The sequence below is a fragment of the Papio anubis genome, chromosome 1, assembly GCF_008728515.1.
Source record: "Papio anubis isolate 15944 chromosome 1, Panubis1.0, whole genome shotgun sequence".
Classification (NCBI taxonomy): domain Eukaryota; kingdom Metazoa; phylum Chordata; class Mammalia; order Primates; family Cercopithecidae; genus Papio; species Papio anubis.
This window is the reverse complement of record NC_044976.1, coordinates 214172567-214181825: the sequence shown is the minus strand read 5'-3', so window position 1 is coordinate 214181825 and position 9259 is coordinate 214172567.

The following is a 9259-nucleotide window of genomic DNA, read 5'->3' as shown; positions in this document are numbered from 1 at the left end:
GCTGGGGATGAAAGAAGGGCCTCTGACTAGCAGGACTGCGGCTCCCTGCTGACTGTGGGACCCAGGGCCTGGTGCACCTGAGCAGTCTTGCGCAGTGGTCTTGGGGACCTGAAGGAAAGGGCTCGTGGGGGACGGGGAGCCCCATCTCACCTCACCCCCAATGTCTTCGTGAAGAGGGATGTCAGCCTCTAGCAGACTAGTATCCTAAGTATCTGGTGGTAGCGGCCGGTAGAGGGGGTCGCCCATGTGGGAGTGATAGGGGCCAATCTATGATGCTGGGGTTCCTTGGAGAAAATAATTCAGGAGACACTTTGAACTGTAGCCTCTGAAGGAAAAGGGGAGGGAGGTGGTACTCTGGGTTATCACTGATGAGCCCAAGAGGAGAAGCCTCATCTCTGCCCGTAACTGGTCAAAGTGCTTGCTCTGCCACGCTGCTCCAAGGTACATACATACATAGGGCTAGGTCCTGGTGCTGAGGCAGGCTTCTGCCCCTGGGGAGAGAGGTAAGATTTAAGGCAGCCCAACATTTTTATTTATACAGGTACAGGTAGACCTTAGTTTACACAGCACTGGATTCCTGATCATTACTGTGACTTGAATTCTTCTTTTCTTTCTTTTTTTTTCTTTTTTGAGATAGGGTCTTGCTCTGTCACTCAGGCTGGAGTGCAGTGGTGTGATCTCAGCTCACTGCAACCTCTGCCTCCTGGGCTCAAGCAATTCTCCCACCTCAGCCTCCCGAGTAGCTGGGATTACAGGCGCACACCACCATGCCCGGCTAATTTTTATATTTTTAGTAGAGACAGGGTTTCACCATGTTGGCCAGGCTGGTCTCAAACTCCTGACCTCAGGTGATCCACCTGCCTCGGCCTCCCAGAGTGCTGGGATGACAGGCGTGAGCCACCACTCCCGGCCGGTCCATTCCTTCTTCAGTGGACATTTGGGTGGGTGCTTCTACCTTGTGGCTATTGTGGATAATGCTGCTATGAACGTGGGTAGACAAATATCTCTTGGAGGCCCGGCTTTGAGGAACTGCTGGATCATAGGTAATGCTCGGTTTAATTTTTTGAGAAATCGTCATACTGTTTTCCACAGCAGCTGGACCATTTTACATTCCCACCAACAGTGAATAAGGGTTCCACTACCTTCACATCCATGCCAGCACTTACTGTTTTTAGCACTTTTTTTTCTTCTGTATTTTTGGTAGAGATGAGGTTTCACTATGTTGGCCAGGCTGGTCTTGAACTCCTGGCCTCAAGCAATCCACCTGCCTCGGCCTCCCAAAGTGCTGGGATTACAGGCATGAGCCGCTGCGCCTGGCCCCAGTCTTCTCGGGAAACCTCTCTGAGAGTCCCTCTAGTGGACTCCACTCGTGTCTCAGTGGCCAGAACACACTCACCTCTCAACCGGACACAGCAGGGGGAATGGGATTAGCATTAACGGGCTAGCAACACCGACCTCTTCCCCTGGCCTGGAGAGAAGGTCAACTTCCCAGTCAGAGGAACAGCGGAGTAAGATTGGGGTTTGAGAGAATTCCAGTTCTTGCAGCTTGTGAGCGGTTTGACTGTGGAGGAGTGATGCAGTCACTCTGAGCCTCAATTCTACGTCTCTAAAATATGGATGATGATATCTATATAGACTAGTATGAGGACTACATGAAAAAATGTACATGACAGGACCTGGCTCATAGAAATGCTCAGTAAACATGTTTTCCGTTTCTTACAAGGTACCCGAGACGTGGAAAAGACCACAGGCTTCAGAGTAAGACTTGAGCTCATCTCCAGGCTCTTTGCCTTACCCAAGGCCAGTTATTTTCACTTCTGAGTGAGGTTTGTGTGAGTGATGTAAAGGTGGGAAAGGTTCTCAGCAAATCTTGTTTTCCTTCCTTTGAGGCTCACAGCTTTACCAGATAATTTGAAATGAAAGAACCAAACAGGGAGATGTAGATGGTCTGGGAAGAAGCTTCCCATGTCTGCTAACACAACTCCCCTCCCTCTCCAGCCTTCCTTATGTTCCTTTAAGCATGGGTGGCAGGTATCTGAGTCAGAAGCACCCAGGGAGTTGCTTAGCCTGGCCTGGTGGCTCGTAATCGCAGCACTTTGGGAGGCCGAGATGGGAGGATTACTTGAGGCCAAGTTTGAGATCAGCCTGAGCAACAGTGAGACCATGCCTCAAAAAATAATAATAATTAGCTGGGAATGGTGGTGCACACTTGTGGTCTCAGCTATTTAGGAGGCTGAGTTAGGAAGATTGCTTGAGTCAAGCAGGTTGAGGTTATAGTGAGCTATGATCATTCCATTGCACTCCAGCAGCCTGGGAGATGGAGCAAGCCCCCGTTTCCAAGAAAAGCATATTCCTGGGCTCCCTCCAGGCCTATTGACTCAGACTCTTGGGGAGATAATGCCTATTGGAACCTGTGTTTTAAGAAGCTTCCCAGATGATTCTTTTTTTTTTTTTTTTTTCCAAGACAAAGTCTGGCTCTGTCACCCAGGCTGGAGTGCAGTGGCGTGATATCGGCTCACTGCAACCTCCACCTTCCTGGGTTCACACCATTCTCCTGCCTCAGCCTCCCAAGTAGCTGGGACTACAGGCGCCACCATCACGCCCAGCTAATTTTTTTGCATTTTTAGTAGAGATGGGGTTTCACCGTGTTCGCCAGGATGGTCTCGATCTCCTGACCCTGTGATCCGCCTGCCTCGGCCTCCCAAAGTGCTGGGATTACAGGCATGAGCCACTGCGCCCAGCCCCAGATGATTCTTAGGGATACAGTTTGGGGAGCATTTTGGAAGGGGTAAGAATTGTAGGGGAATAGCCTCAGTGGACCACTGGCTAATTCTCTTCCGTCTCCCAGGCCCACCTCCTGGGCCAAGCAGGCCTTTTCCCAAGGCTGTGCCAAAAGTCTGTAAGCTGCCTGGGCACCTCTAGGCAGAACCAGTAGAAAGCCACTGTGGGGACCAGCAACGTAGCAGGAAACTCAGATTCACAGAGGAGAAGTGTACTTGTTCACCTGTCAGCACTGGGACTAGATCAGAAATTTCCTGTCTTCTATAACACCAGTAAATGGGGCTCTCCATGAAGCTAATGAAGTGTGAGCTCCAGGGCCCTCACCGGCCAGGGCCCTAGAGTTCCAGGTGGGGAAGAGAAGCCAGGTGGCCATCAGGAAGCCTTTCCATGTGCACATTTCTGGTAAACTGCTTAAAGAGGTCCTAAAAACAAAGGGCTGGGCATGTTGGCTCGTGCCTATAGTCCCAGCACTTTGGGAGGCTGAGGTGGGTGGATTGCTTGAGCCCAGGAATTCAAGACCAGCCTGGGCAACATGGTGAAACTTCACCTCTCCAAAAAAAAAAAAAAAAAAGTTAGCTGGGTGTGGTGGCGCACACGTGTAGTCCCAGCTACTTGGGAGGCTGAGGTGGAGAATAACCTCTGAGCCTGGGAAGTCGAGGCTGCAGTGAGCTGTGACTGTGTCCCTGCACTCCAGCATGGGTGAGGGCGTGAGACCCTGACCCTGTCTCCAAACAAAACAAGAGAACCTGAATGAGACTCCAGAAATTTCTTTCAATTTCTTTTCTCATTCTTAGACACGTATTGACTTTCACATTGTGTGAACTGCAGACCATTCCTGCACACCAGTAATCTAAGATGATGATAAACTTCAGGCTGTTCCTTGCTCCCAAAATGCCCTTTTCTGAAGCAGCAAAGTGGGGAAGGGAAAGGCAACTCTGATACAGTGGCAGCTTCTAAGCACGCCGCCAAGCAAGCCATCCCCAAAACAATGACAATTATTGTGTGGTTTATAACGTAAGTAGAAGCAAAATATATGACGACAATTACACTGTGCATGGGAGAGAGGAAATTGAAGTGTACTGTTTTAAGGCTTTAACAATACGCATGAAATATTAATAGTAAAATATTTGAATAGCAGTAAACTAGACATGCATATTGTAAACTGTAAGCAACCATTAATAAAACCCAACAAAGATATATAACCAATAAAATAGACATAATAGAATACTACAACATACTAAATCTAAAAGAAAGCAAGAAAAGAGGAACAAAAAACATATAGGAAAAATTGGAAAAAAATAGTTGGTAGAGTTAGATTCAATCGTATTGATAATTGCATTCAATGTAAATGTCTAAGAACTCTAACTAAAAGGCAGAGATTGGGCCAGGCACAGTGGCTCATGCCTGTAATCCCAGCACTTTGGGAGGCCGAGGTGGGCGGATCACTTGAGGTCAAGAGTTTGAGACCAGCCTGGCTAACATGGTGAAACCACGTCTCTACTAAAAATACGAAAAATTAGCTGGGCCTGGTGGACTGCGCCTGTAGTCCCAGCTACTTGGGAGGCTGAGGCATGAGAATTGCTTGAACCTGGGAGGCGGAGGTTGCAGTGAGCCGAGATTACACCACTGTACGTCAGCCTGGATGACAGAGTAAAACTGTATCTCAAAACAAAACAAAACAAAACAAAAACAACACAAAAGAAACCCAAAAAGCAGAGGTTGTCAGATTGAAATAAAAATGTAAGATCACAATATGCTGTATTAAAAAAACCCGCTTTATATATAATGATGTACACAGATTAAAAATAAAAGAATGAAAAAAACTGAAAAAACACTAATCATAAGTTGGTGTCGGTATAGAAATATCAAAGTTCAGTTCAGAACAAGAAATATAAGCCAGGCACGGTGGCTCACTCCTGTAATCCCAGCACTTTGGGAGGCCAGGGTGGGCAGAATACTTGAGGTCAGGAGTTTGAGACCAGGCTAGACAACATGGTGAAACCCTGTCTCGGCCGGGCGCGGTGGCTCAAGCCTGTAATCCCAGCACTTTGGGAGGCCGAGACGGGCGGATCACGAGGTCAGGAGATCGAGACCATCCTGGCTAACACGGTGAAACCCCGTCTCTACTAAAAAATACAAAAAACTAGCCGGGCGAGGTGGCGGGCGCCTGTAGTCCCAGCTACTCGGGAGGCTGAGGCAGGAGAATGGCGTGAACCTGGGAGGCAGAGCTTGCAGTGAGCTGAGATCCGGCCACAGCACTCCAGCCTGGGTGACAGAGCAAGACTCCGTCTCAAAAAAAAAAAAAAAAAAAAAAAAAAGAAACCCTGTCTCTACTAAAATACAAAAATTAGCCAGGCGTGGTGGCGCGTGCCTGTAATCCCAGCTACTTAGGAGGCTGAGGCAGAAGAATCGCTTGAACCCAGGCCTCAGAGATTACAGTGAGCCAAGATCACGCCACTGTACTCTAGTCTGGGTGACAGAGCAAGACTCCCTCTCAAAAAACAACAGGAAATATAATCAAGGATAAAGAAGATTTTCATAATAAGTAAATGGTGAATTTATCAAGAAGACATAATTATAAATGTGTAGGCACCCAATAACAGAGATTCAAAATACAGGAAGCAAAATTTGACAAAAACTTGAAATGCTGAAAATACTCCTTTTAAGGTCAAGGTAGGCTGGGCACAGTGGCTCATGCCTGTAATCCCAGCACTTTGGGAGGCCAAGGAGGGCGGATCACCTGAGATCAGGAGTTCGAGAATAGACTGGCCAACATGGTGAAACTCCGTCTCTACTAAAAATACAAGAATTAGCCAGGCATGGTGGTACGTGCTTGTAATCCCAGTGAGGAGGCTGAGGCAGGAGAATCGCTTGAACCTGGGAGGGGGAGGTTGCAGTGAACCACCAAGATTGTGCCACTGTATTCCATCCTGGATGACAGAGGGAGACTCTGTCCCTGCCCTCTGCAAAAAAAAAAAAAAAAAAAACAAAAAAAAAAAAAAAAAAATCAACATTGTTTGGGGAGGTCTTGGTCAAAGGCATGCACAAAATTTTTTTAAAGTTACATGGATTTGGGAGGGAGAAACAGAATTGTCATTATTTGAAGATGATACAACTAAGTAGAAAACTCCAAAGAATATCAGATATGCTACTAGAACTAACGAGACAGCTTAGCAAGATTGTTAGATAAAACTCTGTCTATAAAAGTCAATTGCAACTACAGACTTGGAGAAAATATTTGCAAAACATATCTGATAAAGGACTTGTGCCAAAATATACAAATAACTCTTGAAACTCAACAGGAAAACAAACAGCCCAATTAAAAAGTAGGCAAAAGATCTGAATAGACACCTTGTTAAAGAAGATAAACAGATGGCAAATAAGCATATAAAAAGATGCTCAGTATCATATGTCCTTAGGAATTGCCAAATAAACCCACTACTCACTTATTAGAATGAATAAAATCCAAAACATTGAGAACACCAAATGCCGGCAAGCCTGCAGAGCAATAGGAACTGTCATTCATTGATTTTGCATTTTGGGAATGTAAAATGGTATAGCTACTTTGGAAGACATTCTGGCAGTTTCTTATAAAACATGTTTAGTTTAATATGGTAAATTTATGTTTAAATTTTACTATACGCTCCGTCAATCATACTCCTTGGTATTTACCCAAATGAGATGAAAACTTGAGTTCACACAAAAATCTGCACATGAGGTTTTTTTTTTTTTTTTGAGACGGAGTCTCACTCTGTCACCCAGGCTGGAGTGAAGTGGTGCGATCTCCGCCTCTTGGGTTCAAGCAAGGTGGATCACTTGAGGTCAGGAGTTGGAGACCAGCCTGGCCAACATGGCGAAACCCTGTCTCTACTAAAAATAAAAAAATTAGCCGGGCGTGGTGTCGGGCGCCTGTAGTTCCAGTTACTTCAGAGGCTGAGGCAGGAGAATCGCTTGAATCCGGGAGGCAGAGACTGCAGTGAGCCGAGATCGCACCACTGCACTCCAGTCTTGGCGAGACTTTTTCTTAATTAAATATTACAGGTGCGGTGGCTCATGCCTGTAATCCTGTCTCAAAAATAAATAAGTAAATGGGCAAAAGATAAGACAAACATTTCACAGAAAAAGAAAACTTAAATGCCCAGAAATGTATAAAGAGTTTAAACCTTATTAATAATCAGGAAAATGTAAATCAGAAGCACAGCTAGATGCCAATTTAATACCTACCAGATTGGCAAACATTAAAGACTTGGTCAGCATCAAGTGGCAAGGATATGGAGTAATGGGGACTAGATTTTTCGGCTGGTGGACCGTCAAGTGTTACAGCCACTTCGGAAAATAGTTTTGATTGATGCTATGGCATAATAATAAAGAGATTTTTAAAGTAGGAATGGTAGCTTGAAATTGAGATGCCATCATGCTGCAGAAGTGCCCAGTCCTCTTTTCTTGATTTTTCTTTTTCCTTCCTTCCTCCGTTTTTCTTCTTCTTCTCTTCCTCTTCCTTTTCTCTTCCTTCCTCTTCTTCAAAAATCTTAGATAGTTCTTGTTTGTCATTTAGGTTAGTTGGGTAGAGGCGGCAGGGCGCTGACTGTCAAGACATGATTGCAGCTCCGTGGCCCTGGTTCACGCTTATTCTGCTCAGCCTCTAGAGAGTAGCTATTAGACTATATGCTTCATTAACCATGGGCTTGGCATTTCCTTTTAGATGAGTAGTAGAGATTTGGTTTCACCAGAGTCCGATTCTCCTGACTCCTTAGGGATTCCGCCTGGGCTGGCTCTCCTGGGGGTGGTGTTGGCTGGATTATATGGAGCTTGTCATACCGGGCTCCTCTTTCTTTTTCATTTTCTGTCTTTTATTCTTTTCATTGTTTTTCTTTTCTTTCTTCTTTTTCTTCTTTTCTTCTTTTCTCTCATTCTTTTTCGATGGAGTCTCACTCTATTGCCCGTGATCTCGGCTCACTGCAACCTCCGCCTTGTGGGTTCAGGTGATTCTCCAGCCTCAGCCTCTTGAGTAGCTGGGACTACAGGTGTGCGCTACCATGCCCAGCTAACTTTTTTTTGTATTTTTTGGTAGAGACGGGATTTCACCATGTTGGCCAGGCTGGTCTCAAACTCCTGACCTCGTGATCCATCCTCCTCAGCCTCCAAAGTGCTGGGATTACAGGCGTGAGCCACCTCGCCTGGCCTGATCTGTCTTTCAAGTACATATAACTTTTAGGAATATGAAGATGTCATGCACAACATTATAACCGAGACAGCAAATTATCAAGACAAGCAGGCAGAGGTTCCTTTTGGAGGTTATTTTTGCATGGTGGTTATTTGCACAAATATTTTTATTTATCTATTTAATTTATTTCCTAGAGTTGTAGGAGTCTAACAAGACCCTATTGCTCAAACAGAGTTGAAAATAGTGATGAATATTCACATACATATCCACTCTTCATGGAACAAGACAGTGTTTTTTGAAAGTTCTTAACCAAATTAATCAGATTCTTTGAACTGCTTTTGTGATGCTGAGTGTTATCTTTCCCAGTGGCTGCGTGGGAGTTGGGCACCAGTTTTGATCTCTTTGACTCTTTTAGTTAATTATAAAAAACATTTTTAAGGCCAGGTTCTAGAATTTCATTATATGACGTTAGAAAAGAATAACTAGCTTGTGGAGCTGTTTGATTAGAAGATGGAGAGAGGGCTGAGTAAGACTTCATTTAATAAAAGTGTAATATCTTTTTTCCTGCTTTAATAAAATTAAACATGCACTTTCCTTACAATCTACCAATCCTATGTCTAGAAAAATCATTACATCTGCAGCAGGAGCTATGCATGATAATGTTCATAGGAGCACTGGTCATAATAGCAATACAAACTGGCAATAGTCCAAATATCTGTTAGCGGTAGAATGTAGACATAAAACTGTGGTATATTTATCCAACAGAATACTATACAGACCGGGCACGGTGGCTCACACCTGTAATCCCAGCACTTTGGGAGGCTGAGGCAGGTGGATGACCTGAGTTCAGGAGTTCAGGACCAGCCTGACCAACAAGGTGAAACCCCATCTCTACTAAAAGAAATTAGCCAGGCATGGTAGCGTGCACCTATAATCCCAGCTACGCAGGAGGCTGAGACGGGAGAATCACTTGAACCTGGGAGGTGGAGGTTGCAGTGAGCTGAGGTCACGCCACTACACTCCAGCCTGGGCAACGAGAGCGAAACTCTGTCTCAAAACAAACAAACAAAAACCCTATACAGTAGTGAAAATGAATGAACTACAACTATACATATAATATACATGGATTATAAAAATAATGTAAAAGTTAAAAAAACTGAAATTTATTATTCCATTTCTATAAAGTTCAAAATAGACAAAACCAAATCATACAGTATTGTCCGGGGATGCACATGTAGGCACAAAGGAACAATTACAAAAAACTAGGATTGTGGTTCGCCTTCCAGTGGGGGAAGAGGAAGCGGCTGGGGAAGC